A 20,408-nucleotide genomic window follows, 5' to 3' on the forward strand; every position below is an offset into this window, starting at 1 on the left:
TTCCCTGGTGGCGCAGTGGTTGAGAGCCTGCCTGCCAATGCAGGGGACACGGGTTCGAGCCCTGGTCTGGGAAGATCCCACATGCCGCGGAGCAACTAGGCCCGTGAGCCACAACTACTGAGCCTGCGCGTCTGGAGTCTGTGCTCCGCAACAAGAAAGGCCGCGATAGTGAGAGGCCCGCGCACCGCGATGAAGAGTGGTCCCCACTTGCCGCAACTAGAGAAAGCCCTCGCACAGAAACAGACCCAACACAGCCATAAATAAATAAATAAATAAATAAATTTAAAAAAAAAAAAAAAAAAAAAGATAAGTAAAAATATAAGGGTAGAAAGAAGAGAGAAAGAGAAAGAGAAAAAACCAGGAATGTGTGTAATCTTGATTTGGCTTATCTTAGAAGTGGTCTAGGTGCTGTGTGATTTGGACGGCTCAGAATTCCTAACATAATCATGTTATTTTCTCCATCATTCCTGCACCTGGGTATCAGAGAGGGAGGATGGGGAAGCTGAATGGGTTTATGGCTGTAGATTTGCCAGGCGTTCAGAATGAGCCCATGTTCTCCAGTTTTCTGTAGTCCCCGATGCTTTTAGTCATAGCCTGCTTCGCTCAAATGTGTTTTCAACCTGGCCCCTGTAAGCACTTGTGTTTCCAACTACTGCTCTTCAGGGTACAAAATAGCAGTAAAAGCAGCTGATACCACTGTAATTTTTGTCAAGGAATTTTTAAGCAAGTTCCAAATGGACATGATGAATTCCCATATTACAACACAAGGTAATTTCCAGGGACAGTAGCCTCTGCGGTACTTCCTTCGGCCCTAAAAAAAAGTGCCATTTATCCTATAGGCCGCTGCTGAATGCCGCATTGCTCCCTAGAGAAATGTAAATTTACCTTCAGAGTTGTAGCCAGAGCTGTAAATTCCATGTTTGCAATCACCTATTTTCAGAAGGTCCTATCAAGGGAATGTCTCAGTAGAAATATCTTTAGTGTATCAGGGCACTCCTTTCTAAAATTCTTCCTTTGTGACCCAGATTTTCAATTTAAACCATCAGATATACAGGATGCAGGAAGACAATTCAATCAGATATCTTAGAGTTGTTTCCTAATATACAAAAAAAAAAAAAAAAAAAAAGACGGGGAATTATTTAATTAAAACATAGAATCATAGTTCTTTCTGGACAACTGCTTGTAATTATGTGTTTAAAAAACAAAAATTTCTAAGCAACCAGGTTTTCTTCTTTGTTCTTAGATTTTTGTAATATATATCCCCCTGTGTTTTTCTCACTTTGTACTTTTTTCTCAACTCCTTTACAAAAATACACTCTCTGTCCCCTCCTTTTGTCCCTCGCTTTATCAGCAGTTTTACTCCCCACTAATGACCCAACAATGAAGAGATGTGTAAACAAGTAACATGTCCCTTGTTTCAGCTTCTCTATCTCAGTCAGGCACTTGAACTCCCTTTAGAAACCACGATGGTATGAGCCCATACATTGTTTGATGTTTCTTCAGAACATTGCGTGGGGACAACTGATTTCATTCTGTTTTTTCATGAACCCTCACATTCTTCCTGATCATGATCCTGATTGGCCCTCCTCGCAGGCTAAGAGAATTTCCTTTCCTTGAATGGTGTGAATGTAAACCCACGTATAATCAAACTCTAAATCTGATGTCAAGAACAGCCATCATTTGAAAAGTAACAATTACTGCTTCTTAACTCTCAGCAGTGACTCTCAGATTTTAGTGTCTTTTGGAATCATCTGAGGTTGCTTGGTACAATGCAAACTGCTGTGCCCCAGCTCAGAAAACTGAAACCGACTGGGAAAGTGATTTCCAGGAATCTGTATTCTCAATAAGCGCCCCCAGGCAATCTCAGTGAAGGAAACGTAAGAGAGTAGGCTGTGAAACAGTGTCATAGAGATATATTTTCCTGGTTCTAATAGGAAAAACATGCTCATTTTAATAACTGTTCATTTCATTGGGAGATCTTATTCATCCAATAAACTCTATGCCTGCATTGTGTTCTGTACTGAATACCATTTTCATATATATATATATATAAATCCTTACTCTTTAATTTTCATTCAGTTCATCTCACAGGCATTAGAACTTCAGTAAAAGGACATTTGTGGGCATATATACATACTTATGTATCAACTTACTGCATTAATGTAGAAATTCATCATCCTGGAAAAAATTAGAAGCTAGTTGTCTCTGTATAATGTTTGCACACACTAACAAGGTAAAGAACTTAATATATATAAAGCACTTAGAATAATGCCAGAAGATAATAAATGCCTTATCTTCATCAGCATTATTAGTATTATAATGAGTTGTCCATATTTTAATATTCATTACATACTTTTTTTAAACAAATTTATTTTATTTATTTTTTATTTTTGGCTGCATTGGGTCTTCGTTGCGGTGCACGGGCTTCGCATTGCAGTGGCTTCTCTTATTGCAGAGCATGGCGCGTGGGCTTCAGTAGCTGTGGCACACAGGCTCAGTAGTTGTGGCGCACGGACTTAGTTGCTCCGTGGCATGTGGGATCTTCCCAGACCAGGGCTCGAACCCGTGTCCCCTGCATTGGCAGGTGGATTCTTAACCACTGCACCACCAGGGAAGCCCCATTACATCATTTTTGATACAGGTTTTTTGTTTGGTTGGTTGGTTGTTTTTTTTGGGTTTTTTGGCCACACTGTGTGGCCTGCGAGATCTTAGTTCCCCAACCAAGGATCGAATCCCGTGCCCCCTGCAGTGGAAACACGAAGTCTTAACCACTGGACCGCTAGAGAAGTCCCTGATACAGGTTTTTGACAACTCAATAATGCATTCTAAATTCTTTTATCTGTTGATGACAGATTCCATGATTAATATTGAAATGAGGATTTAAAAAATGTCTGTGATCGCTTTGGCTAAATGGATTTTAAAATATTCAGTGTAAATTGGAAATTTTTTCATGCAAGCTGGTCGCATCTGACTTGGATTTCTTTAATATTTTCAGGAGATAGGACCAATTATAATCTGTTTAACTCTTATCCTCTTAAATACAGGTATTAGTCCAGGTCTTCTGAAAAGCGGACACCAAGACAGTATCAAACGCGCAAGGATTTTTTTTTTTTTTTTTTTCCGGGAAAATGCCTGAAAGAAAGAAAATGGGAAGAGGCTGGGAGAGGCGTCAGAATACAATGCAAGGCGCCCCCAAGGGAAGGCGAGAGGGGGACGGTCAGTGGGTGGGTCTTAGCCCCGCAATCTGGGAGCCCCCGAGTCAAAGTCAGAGGAGCCCCGGGTCGCCCTGGGCGGGGCTGCCTTAGTCCCCGGTTGCCTGGGAGCGAGCGGCCGTGGCAGCGCGGCCTCTGCGGACACGCAGCGGTGGAGCCCGGAGAGCAGCGCCCAGAGTTCAAGGTCAGCCAGGCACAGGTTCACGGCTGCACGCTGCCTCCACAGGGCCTCCGGAGAGAGGCCCTCAGTCTGTTCTTAAGGTGTAAAATGGACGTCTCATCAGAAGGATTGTCGTTTGTCAACGAAGACGTTTCAACACCCACGGCCTGAGTTGCTGGAATCACTAATTCTCAGGCCCGGAAGCGGAGGGTCGTTGCCGGTGGGAGTCTGAGCGGGTCCCCGGCGCCTGAGAAAGGAGGATGGAATCGTTTCCTACCAGCATCAGGAACAGACTCACTTCAGGTTAATCCCTCTGCTTCCAAAGAATGTTCTTCTGCAGATGGTTTCATGGATTCTCTGAAAAGCATCTGGGAGAGGGGTTTCTCGTGGCCATATTCCGGAAAGTTCCCAAAGAGGATTTCCTATGCGTGGATCTCATGGAAATAAGCAGGGAATTTCCAGGGATAGCTCCTGGCTGGCAGATGCTGCTGACACACGGTCCTTTAATCTTCCCTTTCTCGTATTTTTCTCTTGTTCCATCAAGTCAACCATTGCTCTCCTACAAAATAAAGTGTGACAGATCCACTGCCTTTATTTTGTTGAAACCCGGAGGAGAGCCGGGCTCCTTTGCTCCCTGTGGCCACTGTCCTGTACCCACCCCATCAGGACTGGGTCAGGTACCACTTCCTCCATCTTCTGAGCTCTGGCTCCAGCTCAGGCTGTGCACACAGATCACAGAGATACACCTACCTCTACATATATAAGCACATATAATATACATAAATGTGTACAAAGCTGCCGGAACCAAAGAGGAAATCCCCCTTTTCCCCGGCAGACGGGGGACTGCCATGCAATTCATCTGTCGTTTTGCAGCCCTTGACCTCCTGACCTCTGTGCGGTGTTGCCTGATGGCCACCCTCAGACCCCAGGACGTCACTCCTGCTGCCCTCTTTGCTCCTACCCACCCCCCACCCCCATGCAGATTGGAGAAGGGTGGAGAGATGGGGGCGGGTGGAAAAGGAGAACAAACGGAAAATCTCTAGGACAGCTCCTACGCGTGCCTGACAGGAACGGAGGGACAGAAGGAACTCAACAGAAGCACGTATAACTGGGCCCTCGGGTACCAAAGACAAACCGCGTCAACTTCTCAGCTGAGCTGAGGGCCAGCTTGCGCGCTGAGAAGTTATTCTGCTGAAGGGAATTGAGGCCGAAGGCTGCCCATAATAAGGCTTTCCAACCTTCAAATTCAACAGTTTTGCATTGAGTTCCATTTCTTGAAAGAGGAGTTGCCTTACCAAACTTGATTGTTTAAAACAGTTTTTGTTTATTTAAGGACAGTAATATTTTTACTATTATCTTGAAAGCAGCATTTGATTTAACTACTTCTAAAAGACCGAAAACTATCCCCTCTTTCATGGTATATCGCTGTCTTTGGCAAAGGGTGAGTGAAGGAGCAGCATTTTAAAGAGCAGAGATTTCACAACATTTAATGCTTCTGTGAAGCAGGGTTGAAACTGCCAAATGCTGCAGAGAAAACAAATTTCCATCCTCCTCCAACACCTCGCATGCATCGGGATTGCGTGCATGGGGGCGGAAGTGGAGGGGGAAGGGCAGGGCCGTAGTGAGGGAGAGTTGAAGAACCGGGAGGTCTGAAGCTATAAATACTCAGGGCAACAGCCGAGGTCAAGCCAGCGCTGGGAGAGCTGCAGAATTCCAGGTTGAGGGGCAGACCTCGGAATGCTTGGAGTTTCTGTTCAGACACGCTCTGTTCCTCCTCTCCCCTCAATCCTAGCCAGCAAGGAGAACCTTCAAGCCACTTTACAGTTAGGAAAGCGCAAGAAATTCTACTAGCTCTTGGCTTAGACGAAGTTAGCAATAACAGAAAATAAAGAAAGAGAAGCGTCTTATAGAACACGGAGCTTGAGAGCTGTCAAGTAAAACCAAGAAATGTGGAAGAATGACACTTAGCTCTTACACAGAACTTTTCATCTTCTAAGGACGTGATAAAAGTGAACTAATTAAGTTTCACAGCAGTGCTGTGAAGAAGATAGGTGAATCTTTTCATCTTCATCTTATGGCTGAAGGAACCAAGAATGAGGAAAAGGCACCAATCCACGGAGGCCAAAAAGATGTGGAAGATGGCTTCCATGGGCTTTACTGGGTGTGGTTGCTTGGGCCCTGCCTCCAGCTTTTTCCTCCGTCACCTGGACTTTACTGTTAGCTTAACATTCTTTGGCACTTGCAGTTCAACAGCACTGGCAAGCTCCAAAGTGTATCTGCTTGCCACGTAGGAGGCAACTCTTTGCAGCAGATGAGGCGACAGGCTGGAGAAGGGGACAGGCCTGAGTTAGAATCCCATCTTGTTTCCATATCCCTGCTTGTTTCCATGAGATCCATGCATCTGCTCTGTGACCTTGGCTAAGGCTCAGTTTCCTCATCTGTTCCCTGGTGAGCCATAGCAACTTCCTTTCCCTCTAGTCACTAAAACTAGGGACTTCTCTTCCAGATTTCAGCTGCTCCCCACATTTCTCAGGACCCTGCCTCTTCTGTTCCCCTTCTTTGCTTACCCCAGATCCTATGAATTGGGAGAGAGATAGCAGAGGTTATGACTGGTTCCCGAATCAGGCTGTGCGCCAGAATTAGGGAGCTTGTTAAACACACCCGTGTCGGGCCTTATCCCTGGAAGCTCTGATCCAGTAGGGCCCTAGAATTGGTTTTTTGTTTTGCTTGTTTGTTTTTTTAACATCTAGTTAGTTCTGATGCAGCCCAGGTTAGACCAGCACCCTCAGCTCCAGGGCTAAGGAACCGCTGGAGGGTTTCCGGCTCTGTGCTGCCCCCGTCTTCTCACCTCTCCCCCTTGGGTGCTCCTCATGCCATCGTGAGCTTAGTGATGGTAGGAGTCTGGTTTTCTTCTGAAATGTAAATGCCACATTGAAGTGCGTGTGTTCATCTCTGAAGCCTGAGTTCTTTCTGCCACAGCGCTCAGTGTTTAACCGATAAAACAGCCAACTGTGTGCTGGCCTGGGAAGCCACCACCACTCTCTCTTTCAAACAAATGATTTATGAGTGATCCTCTGGAAAATAAATCCATTTGCCAATGGCAGGAACTCTCAAAAGTACGAAGGTAGGTTCCCTGCGACTTTAGGGTTGTCATTTGGGATTTTGACACCTTCTTATTTTATTAAAATTAATTTGTTTGGCTAAACTCTAGTCAGCTGTTTCTTTATTGATAACGATTTATGTGGCAATCCAGGCTGAGTTCAATAAACCTACAGTGAAGTCCACCATCTGCTGGATACTTGGAGAGACAGACAAGAAGTGGTCTTTGCTGTAGGAACTCTCCATCTCCCAGCCCTGATTCCGTTCACGACCACCAGTGGAAAGCTTCTCTCCCCTTTCAACCACTCCCTCTCTTAGTCACAAAGAACCTCTGGGCTGCCCAACACTCTTTCACTGTCATGCTTGCTGCTTTTGTGGTACATTACATTTGAGTCCCTCTCAACCAGAGGTCAGCCTTTCCAAATCAGTGCACCTCACTTCTCATTCCCATTCTCTTCTAGAATGTTGGAGAGTGGAGGGAAGCAGAGTATAACAACAATCTTGAGGGGAAACAGGAAGGGGCAGAGAATAGGGGCCTTGCTTTGGAAGAGGAAGGAAGCTCCTGTGTCCTGTGGAAAGGGCCCACATGTCCTCGAAAATCAACCTTGACTTTTTTTACTTGTTCATATCATTGAATTCTTTTTCATTTAGCCGATAATTGTTGAGCATATGTTATATGCTGGGCACCATAACAAGCACCAGGGAAATAAGAATGAATGAGACCAGTGCCTGTCCTCAGGAGGCTGCTGGCCTAGAGGAGAAGACAGAGGGGAACCCACAGGCTGAAACATGATCTGAAAAAGGTGTGTGTGGAATCTAAAAAAAGGGTACAGATGAACTTATCTACAAAACAGAAATAGAGTTACAGATGTAGAAAAGAAACTTATGGTTACCAGGGGGTAAGGGACAGAGGGACAAACTGGGAGATTGGGACTGACATATTACACACTACCATATAGAACATAGATAACTGATAAGGACCTACTGTATAGCACAGGGAACTCTACTCAATACTCTGTAATGGCCTATATGGGAAAAGAAGCTAAAAAAGAGTGGATATATGTATACATATAACTGATTCACTTTGCTGTACACTTAAAACTAACACAACATTGTAAATTAACTATACTCCAATAAAAAATTTTTTAAAAAGTGTGTATGCCTCAGGAACACAGAGGAGGGAACATCACAGAAAGAGAATAGAGAAGTGATGGTGGATAAGATGTCACTTTGATCAGGGACTTGAAAGCTAAATTCATTAGGGATGGAGAAACATATACAGCAGAGGAAAAGCATGAGCAAAGCTCCTGAAGCATGAAAAAGCAGAGATCTCTGACATCCATCCTAAACCATTAGCACACCCAAGAGGGGCCTAGGCACTGCTACTTGAGGAGAAGATGCACAGTCATGAGGATATACTCATGTTTAACTAACTTTTTTTCCCCAAACATTCATGTTTGAAAAATGATTTTCAGCATTACATTGAAATTTCAGAGAAACTATTTAGTATTTCCATTTAAGGTTCTGCTTCAGTAATAGTTATTAAGTGGTTACATAATTGCAGCATATTAATTGCTTATTAATAGCAATTATTAATTGCTATAACTCTCCATCTTTTATGAAGTAGTTTGCTAGTATTTTGTTTGGCTATTCTTTACACTCTTAGAGGCTAGTACTGTCACTGACTTTTTTTTTTTTTTTTACAGATGAGGAAACAGGCATGAAAAGTTCTGGAGACTTTTCTAAGTTTGCAAAACAAGTATTATATAAGAATCAAATTTGTTTGATGATATTTAAGTATACAGAAATCCATGTAAATAAGTAATAAATTAGGAGTTAGAAAGTTGGATTTTAGTTTTATTACTACTATAATCTCACAGAAGAAATTCTTTTAAACTTCTTAAACCTTATTTTTATCATTTGTGAGATGAGGTTAATAATACGTGCCCTTAATCCTCTTCTCATAGACCTTGAAAAGGTAAATGAGATAATGTCAATGTGATGCTTTGCATGCAGAAGAAAAGCACAAGATAAAGGCAAGGTACTTTTTATCACAAGCAATGTATTGCTACAGCTAGGCCAGAACATCAAAAGAACAACATGGCCAATTTAAGAAAAATAGAGGAAGATATGGCTTCAAGTGTAAATTACAAGAGGTGGGAAATTATTTAATTTTATTTTAAAAGAACTAGTGACTTTACCTATTAAAAAAGGAGAAATCATACAAATTAAATATAGAATTATCATATGATCCAGCAATTCTACCTCTGGGTATATACCCGAAAGATGTGAAAGCAAGAACTCGAACAGACATTTGTACACGAACGTTTATAGTGTCGTTATTCACAATAGCCAAAAGGTGGAAACAACTCAGTGTGCATTGACGGATGAATGGATCAAGAAAATGTAGTATGCACACACAATGGAATATTATTCAGCATTATTGACACATGGTACAACATGGGTGAAACTTGATGACATTAAACTAAGTGAAATAAGCCAGTCACCAAAGGATGAATATTACATGATTCCACTTACGTGAGGAACTTACAGCAGTCGAATTCATAGAAACAGAAAGTAGAATGGTGGTTGCCAGGGGTTGGGGGAGGAGGGCATGTGGAGTTAGCGTTTAACAGGTTAGAGTTTCAGTTGGGGAAGATGAAAACTTCCTGGAGATGGAGAGTGATGATTGTACAACAATGTGAATGTGCTTAATACCACTGAACTGTACACTCAAAAATGGTTACAATGGCAAAATTTTACATTCTGTATATTTTACCACAATAAAAAACTGCACCCCCCCTTTCCCCCCCCAAAAAATGAAAGAAAATAAAAGCCTGCACTGAATTTGGAACCCAGGGATCTAAACTGGTTTCCAGTTCAATTTCTAAGAGTTATGTGATCTTGGGTAAGACACATAATTTCTCCTCAGTTTTCATTCCTATTATATAAAGGTAATAATACCATCCCTACACGTTGTAAGGCTTAAATACGTATGAAAGCATCCTCTAAACCCCCAATTCTATAAAATATAAAATATTCTATTCTAACCTCACAATAAGTTTTGGAAGCCAGTAATTTTAGAGGCAAAGAAACCAAGGCCCAAAGAAGGCTAGGAGGGTAGAATGTGAACTAAAACTCAGGGTGCCTCAGAACATTCTAGCACACCTGCTGCCTGACTGTGTCCAGTACTCTGGGGTCTTAGGAAAGCAAAACAAAGGAAAGCCATCCTCAAGCAGAGTAATGACACCAAGTCACTTATGGTCCTTCTACAAGTTCTCAGGTTGTCAGTGCCAGGAATTTAAAGGTAGAAACTGAGAAGAAGGGAGGACATTTCGTGGGGATGCTTGGAAACAACTCTTCTCTTGTTTACCTGGATCTTCTTTTATTCCAAAAATTACATTTTTCATACATCCCAGTTGACCTACCTCAGTTCACTTAATTTCTCATCCTGAAGAATGTCCTTGCTGCCTTGGCTCCTAAGGACAAAGGTTTCCCTTGGGGGAAGATGTTAAGCTTTCTCAGTGCCGAGGGTGGGAGGAGGGCAGGGGTTAGGTGACCTCTCACCTCTCACTCAGTGGCTCCAACAGTCTGCTGTCAGTCAGCCAAGGGGCCAAGACTTAGGTGCAGCTCCACACCTGCCCTGGCCTCCTTATCCCCGGGGCCATCCAAGCCAAGTCATGTTTAATGTTCCAACCCCAGGAGGAGCTTTTTCTTTTTCTTTTTTTTAACTTTTTTATTGGAGTATAATTGCTTTACAATGGTGTGTTAGTTTCTGCTTTATAACAAAGTGAATCTGTTATACATATACATATATCCCCATATCTCTTCCCTCTTACGTCTCCCTCCCTCCCACCCTCCCTATCCCGCCCTTCTAGGTGGACACAAAGCACCGAGCTGATCTCCCTGTGCTATGTGGCTGCTTCCCACTAGCTATCTATTTTACGTTTGGTAGTGGATATATGTCCGTGCCACTCTCTCACTTTGTCCCAGCTTACCTTTCCCCCTCCCCGTGTCCTCAAGTCCATTCTCTAGTAGGTCTGCGTCTTTATTCCTGTCTTGCCCCTAGGTTCTTCATGACCTTTTTTTTTAGATTCCATATATATGTGTTAGCATGCGGTATTTGTTTTCCTCTTTCTGACTCACTTCACTCTGTATGACAGACTCTAGGTCCATCCACCTCACTACAAATAACTCCATTTCGTTCCTTTTTATGGCTGAGTAATATTCCATTGTATACATGTACCACATCTTCTTTATCCATTCATCTGTCGATGGACACTTAGGTTGCTTCCATGTCCAGGAGGAGCTTTTAATTTCTAGGGAAAGGGGGACGTGTGGCACAGCTGAGAGATGCCATTGTATTTGTGTAATGCCCTTCTACTCATGAACAGCTGCCACGAGGAGCTGCTGAAAATCTTACAGAATCAGATTGAAAAGACTTTTTGAAATAGAAAAAGTCTTTTCAAACAAACCCCAAATCCATTTTGTGGAATCTCTGACTGAACCCACACTAAGCACTTAACTCAATTTTCCCAGTGCCGGGTCAGCATGGATGAAGGCCCCAGCCAGTCTGCTTAGAGACCTTGAGAGAGAAGACTCAGCCCAGGGAGGCAGCCAAAACCACTGGAAGCTGGCCCTGCCACAAACGGAGCCAGAGGTTGGATTGTTCCTGCCAGAATTTTCTCTTTCTGAAAGACTGGAATGCAGTATGGATAAGAAGTCCTGGAGAAGACAGGTCACCCGTAACCTATGTTACATTTACACATTAATCACCATTTTCATCATCCCCGTGGCAAAATTGTCATCAGAGATATGAGTAGTGGTAATATACTAGACATTTACCAGGTGATACTGCCAACCAAAAACATAAACAATCAACAACAACAACAAAATAGATAGCTTTTTATTGAAATGTCAGCAGCCCTTGATGTTTATTTTTGTGTGTAGTGTGTGGTGTGTGCATGTGGAGCTCAGGAGTGAAACATGGCATTTAATTTTCATCCCTCTGGGCCTGATAAACACACTGTGCAGCATTAGTTGCAACTTGGACAGTGTTAAGCCAGGACAAAACCGAAAGGTTAAAGAGTTGAGTGCAGTTTCTCCTTCTTTTAAGATCTCTGATTCAGATACCTACCTAAGAAAAATTTGAATAAACCATATTTCAAAAGACTGTTTACATGGTTGGGTAGACAGGTGTATATGGTAGGTCAAGTTTGGAAATGTATTTATCATTGTAGACAACTGAAGTAACAGCATCCTGAATCTTGTTAATCCTTACCTAGTCTTGTTTCAACTGCCATTTTACCATGTTAATTTTGTAAATTCTCTCTGAACCTGTTTTAATTTTTTTTTATTACAGTTGAGTTGGTGGTTTGTCACAGTCTGTAACTACTGAAGAAATTGAATCAATAACGAATAACCTTGAAAAAAAGAAAGCACCAGCCCCAGATAATTTCTCTAGTGAAGTCTGCCCAACATTTCAGGAAGAACTAATATCAATTCCCTACAGTAACTTCCAGAAAATAGAAATGAAAGGAAAACTTCCAAACTGATTTTACAAGAAAAGTACTGAGTTACCAGACCAGAGTACTAACATTTTATTTTCTCTATCCAAGGAACTGGATTGATCATCTGTCTCCAATTTTCAGATCCATTAGCCATGACCACAGGATGGGCTCCCGTAAGCATATTTATATGCTTTTTCCTTAAACATTGCCCAAAAATCTAAAGAAAGATTGGACTTTCTAAAGTCTTTTGAGTTCACTTGATTGTGGATGAGTCGAAATGGCAGCCCTAGATTCCAGTCCAGGACCTGAAAAAAAATAATTCCAAATAAAAATAAATTTAGGCAGCAATTGAGAAATTATACTAACAAAGGCCAGTACTCTTGAGATGCTGCATTTTACTGCCTTTAGCCATAATCCAGGTCAAACTGTGTCAGCGAGCATAATTGTTTTGTACCTTTAACATGTGGGGTGGATTGGTGGGAATTCTACAGATTAGTGAATTATTCATAGGAATTTGGATTAGTTTAATATATCAGCAAACTTTACCTTATTTTGAAGCAATAAAATATGAATTAATACTTCACTTCATTAATAATTAGATTATTAATTAATCTAATATTTGGTCAAGGACATTTCCAACACTTTAAAAATAATTTGTCTGGGCCTCAAATATTCTAAGATGCAGTGCTTACTGCTGGCTTTCTACATATAAGGACAAGGAAGCAAAAAGACCAGCCAGGGTCAAAGAGAGAATGTGTGTAGCACAGAAATTAAAGTCCTGGACCCACATCCGGGTGTCACATTGCCAAACAAGAGGAGATAAAGATGGATATTCTATCCAGGCTGAGCCACAAGGTGCCATTCCAATGATTTGGGCAGAAATTGAGTTTGCAAAAATGAAAGTAACATAAGAGGCAAGAAACAAGATAGAGGAAACAATTTTCATTATGCAGAGATGTGAACACTTGGAGGTCATTTGAATGTGTTCTTATATCTAAGGAAGCAAAAATCTCAATAAAGCCATTAAAACTATGAAAAGGTAGGTCTCTACTTGAGAAGCCAGTATGTGAAGAAGAGATAGATCAAAATTCTTATTTAGAAACCAGAGATTTATCTTGGTCAGACAGACTGGGTTTGGATTCTAATTCTGCCACTGGCTAGCTGTGTGACTGTGGGCAGATTTCTTAACCTCTCCAAAACTCAGCTGCTAAGAGGACAAAATGAGGTAATTCAGAGAAACCATTTATCATTCTGCTGGGCACAGAGCATGCAATCAGTAAATGGTAGCTGCTGCAGCTGCTACTACCACTATTATTATTATTAATTTCACCATGTCCCGACTCACCTACTTATATTTTCATCCTTTGCATTTTATTCAACTACATTATAATCTAGGCAGGGAATAAGGAAGTCAGAAAACTGATACACCCAATTAATCCTCAGATCAGAAAGTTCAATCGCTTCAAAACCCGGTGTCCGCATTTTTCACGATGTGATCCTTATGAAAAAAATGGTTTCACTGGAAATGACCTCATCTCCTACTTTTCTAAAATGATAGAGCTCATCTGAACATCTGGTGTAAACTCTAACTATCTCTTAACATGGATTTATTTTTTAAATCTCTACAATTATCTTTTTTTTTTTTAAATTAATTTATTTATTTATTTTTGGCTGTGTTGGGTCTTCATTTCTGTGCGAGGGCTTTCTCTAGTTGCGGCAAGCGGGGGCCACTCTTCATCGCGGTGCGCGGGCCTCTCATTGTCGCGGCCTCTCTTGTTGCGGAGCACAGGCTCCAGACGCGCAGGCTCAGTAGTTGTGGCTCACGGGCTTAGTTGCTCCGCGGCATGTGGAATTTTCCCAGACCAGGGCTCGAACCCATGTCCCCTGCACCGGCAGGCAGACTCTCAACCACTGCGCCACCAGGGAAGCCCCCTACAATTATCTTTTTATCTCAGAAAAAAAGGTGTTCTTCCTCCTCCTCTGCAGTTACCTTACCCCAAGTTTCCAGTATCCTTGAGAAAATTACTCTCATATTTTCCCTCTTCTTTCTATTTACCTTAACAATCACAAGATGTCTTTAAAATGTCTTTTGAAAGAGGTCTTTTACTTTTTTGTAAAAAGTGATACATACATATAGCCAATTAGAAAAAGAAAGTAAAAAGTCACCCAAAATCCTACCATGTGGAATCACTATTGTTAACATATGTGACCATTATTTTAGACATCACTTTATATTTACACGAGGAAAGAAAGAGCTAGATATAATTCCTAGACAAACTACTTTAAAATTTAAAATATTAAGTTTATTTTTACTTGAAATCCACAGCTAATATAAAATGAAACTGAAGGAACTGAGAAACTTTAGATAAATGTTTCCTCACTAACGTAAATATATTTCTTAAGAAAATCTTCTAGAGTTTTGAAGCAAATAAAAGAAAAGAATTTTGAAACTTCTGTTTCTAACCCATATGGAATAACAGGAGCTAGATTTATCCTCCTGCCTTAAAAAAGTAAAGGACTGAAGGAAATCTATGACACACGAGCTTTTGGGCATTGGACCACAAGCAGCACAGAAGAGTGACTTCTGAGAGAAGGAAAACAAAGAAGCTAAGCCCTGTGACGGTCCCAGCTCGCTACTCAGGAAGTTTCTGAGCCTTGGGACAGCAAGGATGCACCCAGTTCATGGAGGTCAAGGCGCTTAGAATTCATGAGATAAGAGTCACAGGGAGAGATTTTCAGACCCACGAAGGGTTTTCCTTGAATCTTCACCCAAGTACTGGTCAGTGCCTGTGTTGAGGAAACTGTCATGGCAGGAACAGTACTACCAGAAAGAAGCAGGTGGAACAATTCTTGGAAATCACACAGATTTGGGAAGAGTGTATCTTCCCACCAGTCAGTCAGAGTGGAAAGATTTTCCCTTTATTCTTTTTCTTTCTTTTTAATTAATTTTTACTAGAGTATAGTTCCTTTACAATGTTGTATTAGTTTCTTGCTGTCAGCAAAGTGAATCAGTCATATGTATACATACATCCACTCTTTTTTCGATTTCCTTCCCATTTAGGTCACCACAGAGCACTGAATAGATTTCCCTGTGCTATACAGTAGATTCTCATTTGTTACCTATTTTATACATAGTTGTGTATATATGTCAGTCTCAGTCTCCCAATTCATCCCACCCCCCCTCCCCCCTTGGTAACCATAAATTTGTTTTCTACACCTGTGACTCTATTTCTGTTTTGCAAATAAGTTCATCTCTACCATTTTTCTAGATTCCACATATAAGCAATATTATACGATATTTGTTTTTCTCTTTCTGACTTACTTCAATATGTATGACAGTCTCTAGATCCATCCACATCTCTGCAAATGGTATTATTTCGTTCTTTTTTATTTCCCTTTACTCTTGAAGTACATTTTGTTGGATAAAAATTCTGGGTTGATGGTTCTTTTCTTTCAACACTTAAAAAATGGTATTAAGTATATAGACAATAGTATATAAGATGATATTTTACAAATCAATAGTGGATTAAATGTTAGTAAGTCTGAAAATCATTTCTATCAGGATATTCTGATTTGATTTTCCATAAAACCCCATAAATGAGTTGAAGACAGCAGAACAGAAATAAACACTTCTACAATAACTCTTCTGAATCCAAATAACATTTTACCATTTATCCAAATATTTACTGTTATGAAATTATTGCTAAAATATATTCACAAGGGAACATGAATAAATGGGAACACTTTGATTTGTTGGTGTAGGTATGCTTGTGGTTGACTTTTTTCTTTCTTTCATTTAGAATTCCATTAATAGCAGTATAATTTTTTAGAAGGAAAAAAACCTAAAAAAATCAAAAAGAAAAATATATTTATAGTTTTATTTTTAAACTGGAGTTAAAAACGTGGGAATATTTTCTTCTATAAATGGATACAGAAATGTTTGCAAAGACAGCGGAGTAGAAGGACATGCGCTAACTCCTTCTTGTGAGAACACCAGAATCACAACTAACTGCTGAACAATCATTGACAGGAAGACACTGGAACTCACCAAAAAAGATACCCCACATCCAAAGACAAAGGAGAAACCACAATGAGACAGTAGGAGGGGCACAATCACCATAAAATCAAATCCCATAACCACTGGGTGAGTGACTCACAAACTGGAGAACAATTATACCACAGAAGTCCACCCCCTGGAGTGAAGGTTCTGAGCCCCACATCAGGCTTCCCAACCTGGGGGCCTGGCAATGGGAGGGGGAATTCCCAGAGAATCAGACTTTGAAGGCTAGCGGGATCTGATTGCAGGACTTCAACAGGACTGAGGGAAACAGAGACTCCACTCTTGGAGGGCAAACACAAAGTAGTGTGCACATCAGGACCCAGGGGGAAGGAGCGGTGACCCCATAAGAGACTGAGCCAGACCTACCTGCTAGTGTTGGAGGGTCTCCTGCAGAGGCAGGGGGTGGCTGTGGCTCACTGCAGGGACAAGGACACTGGCAGCAGAAGTTCTGGGAAGTACTCTTTGGCATGAGCCCTGCTGGAGTCCGCCATTAGCCCCATCAAAGAGCCTGCAGCCTCCAGTGCTGGGTTGTCTCAGGCCAAACAACCAACAGAGAGGGAACTTAGCCCTACCCATCAGCAGACAAGCGGATTAAAGTTTTACTGAGCTCTGCTCACCAGAGCAACACCTGGCTCTACCCACCACTGTCCCATCTACCCTCCCATCAGGAAGCTTGCACAAGCCTCTTAGATAGCCTCATCCACCAGAGGGCAGACAGCAGAAGCAAAAAGAACTAAAATCCTGCAGCCTGTGAGACGAAAACCACATTCACAGAAAGACAGACAAAATGAAAAGGCAGAGGACTATGTACCAGATGAAGGAACAAGCTAAAACCCAAGAAAAACAACTAAATGATGTGGAGATAGGCAACCTTCCTATTTAGAATCTGAACTCTAAAAAGAATTTAGAATAATGATACTGAAGATGATCCAGGACCTCAGAAAAAGAATGGAGGCAAAGATTGAGAAGATGCAAGAAATGTTTAACAAAGACCTAGAAGAACTAAAGAACAAAAACCTAGAAGAATTAATGAACAAACAAACAGAGATGAACAATACAATAACTGAAATGAAAAATACACTAGAAGGAATCAATAGCAGAATAACTGAGGCAGAAGAACAGATAAGTGACCTGGAAGACAGAATGGTAGAATTCACTGCCGTGAAACAGAATAAAGAAAAAAGAATGAAACGAAATGAAAATAGTCTAAGAGATCTCTGGAACAACATTAAATGCACCAACATTCACATTATAGGGGTCCCAGAAGGAGAAGAGAGAGAGAAAGGACCAGAGAAAATATTTGAAGAGATTATAGTCAAAAACTTCCCTAACATGGGAAAAGAAATAGCCACACAAGTCCAGAAAGCACAGAGAGTCCCAGGCAGGATAAACCAAGGAGAAACATGCTGAGACACATAGTAATCAAATTGACAAAAATTAAAGACAAAGAAAAATTATTGAAAGCAACAAGGGAAAAAAGACAAATAACATACAAGGGAACTCCCATAAGGTTAACAGCTGATTTCTCAGCAGAAACTCTACAAGCCAGAGGGAGTGGCACAACATATTTAAAGTGATGAAAGAGAAGAACCTATAACCAAGATGACTACCCAGCAGGGATCTCATTCAGATTCAACGGAGAAATCAAAAGCTTTACAGACAAGCAAAAGCTAAGAGAATTCAGCACCACCAAACCAGCTCTACAACAAATGCTAAAAGAAATTCTCTAAGTGGGAAACACAAGAGAAGAAAAGGACCTACAAAGAAACCCAAAACAATTAGGAAAATGGTAATAGGAACATACATATTGATAATTACCTTAAATGTGAATGGATTAAATGCTCCAACCAAAAGACACAGGCTTGCTGAATGTATAAAAAACAAGACCAATATATATGCTGTCTACAAGAGACCCACTTCAGACCTAAGGACGCATAGAGACTGAAAGTGAGGGGATGGAAAAAGAAATTCCATGCAAATGGAAATCAAAAGAAAGCTGGAGTAGCAATACTCATATCAGATAAAAGAGACTTTAAAATAAAGAATGTTACAAGAGACAAGGAAGGACACTACATAATGATCAAGGAATCAATCCAAGAAGATATAACAATTATAAATATATATGCACCCAACATAGGAGAACCTCAATACATAAGGCAACTGCTAACAGCTATAAAAGAGGAAATCAACAGTAACAGAATAATAGAAGGGGACTTTAACATCTCACTTACACCAATGGACAGGTCATCCAGACAGAAAATTAAGAAAGAAACACAAATTTTAAATGACACAATAGACCAGATAGATGTAATTGATATTTAAAGGACATTCCATCCAAAAAACAGCAGATTACACTTTCTTCTCAAGTGGCAAGATTACACTTTCTTTCTCATAAAAGAGATCAAAGATGGCACAAACAGATGGAGAGATATACCATGTCTTGGACTGGAAGAGTCAATATTGTGAAAATGACTATACTACCCAAAGCAATCTACAGATTCAATGCAATCCCTATCAAATTACCAATGGCATTTTTTATGGAACTAGAACAAAAAATATTAATATTTGTATGGAGACACAAAGACCCCAAATAGCCAAAGCAATCTTGAGGGAAAAAGCGGAGCTGGAGGAATCAGACTCCCTGACTTCAGACTATACTACAAAGCTACAGTAATCAAGACAATATGGTACTGGCACAAAAACAGAAACATAGATCAATGGAACAAGATAGAAAGCCCAGAAATAAACCCACGCACCTATGGTCAACTAATCTATGACAAATGAGGCAAGGATATACAATAGAGAAAAGACAGCCTCTTCAATAAGTGGTGCTGGGAAAACTGGACAGCTATATGTAAAAGAATGAAATTAGCACACTCCCTAACACCATACACAAAAATAAACTCAAAATGGATTAAAGACCTAAATGTAAGACCAGACACTATAAAACTCTTAAAGGAAAACATAGGAAGAACACTCTTTGACATAAATCACAGCAAGATCTTTTTGACTCACCTCCTAGAGTAATGGAAATAAAAACAAAAATAAAGAAATGGGACCTAATGAAACTTAAAAGATTTTGCACAGCAAAGGAAACTATAAACAAGATGAAAAGATGACCCTCAGAATGGGAGAAAATATTTGCAAAGGAATCAACAGACAAAGGATTAATCTCCAAAATATATAAACAGCTCATGCAGCTCAATATTAAAAAAACAAACAATCCCATCAAAAAATGGGCAGAAGACCTAAATAGACATTTCTCCAAAGAAGACATACAGATGGCCAAGAGGCACATGAAAACTGCTCAACATCACTAGTTATCACAGAAATGCAAATCAAAATTACAATGAGGTATCACCTCACACCAGTTAGAATGGGCATCATCAGAAAATCTACCAACAACAAATGCTGGAGAGGGTGTGGAGAAAAGGGGACCCTTCTGCACTGTTGGCAGGAATGTAAACTGATACAGCCACTATGGAGAACAGTATGGAGGTTCCTTAAAAAACTAAAAATAGAATTACTATATTACCCAGCAATCCCACTACTAGGCACATAACCATAGAAAACCATAATTCAAAAAGACACAGGCACCCCAGTGTTCATTGCAGCACTATTTACAATAGCCAGGTCACAGAAGCAACCTAAATGCCCATTGACAGATGAATGGATAAAGATGTTGTACATATATACAATGGAATATTACTCAGCCATAAAAAGGAAAGAAACTGGGTCATTTGTAGAGACATGGATGGACCTAGAGACTGTCATACAGAGTGAAGTAAGTCAGAAAGAGGAAAACAAATATTGTATATTAACACATATATGTGGAATCTAGAGAAATGATACAGATGAACTGGTTTGCAAGGCAGAAATGGAGACACAGATGTAGAGAACAAACATATGGACACCAAGGGGGAAGGTGGCGGGTGGAGGGTTGGCGGTGGTGGTGGGATGAATTAGTGACCTATATACACTAGTATGTATAAAATAGATAATAAGAACCTGCTGTATTAAAAAAAATAAAATGAAGTTCAAACAAAACAAAACAAAACAAAAATACCATGTTCTACTTCTAAACAAACTAATAAGGTAAACAGCTAGTTTTCTTTCTAAAAAATATTAAAGGAAACTATCATTAGATCAATGTTGTATTGAACAAAAAAATCTTTCCAACTAATACTGTCATTAACAAATGACTGAATCTAAAAATACAAAATCTATATACCACCCCCCTTCCCCCTTTTAGAACAACTTCAGAACACTTAGCAGAGTGTCTTTCCCATATTAATTATTTTCTACATGTTTGGGGATTTTTATGTGTGTGTATGCTCAAAATTATAAAACAAATCATTTTTAATTGA

The sequence above is a fragment of the Balaenoptera acutorostrata genome, chromosome 5 (genome assembly GCF_949987535.1).
Source record: "Balaenoptera acutorostrata chromosome 5, mBalAcu1.1, whole genome shotgun sequence".
In the NCBI taxonomy this organism is placed as follows: Eukaryota; Metazoa; Chordata; class Mammalia; order Artiodactyla; family Balaenopteridae; genus Balaenoptera; species Balaenoptera acutorostrata.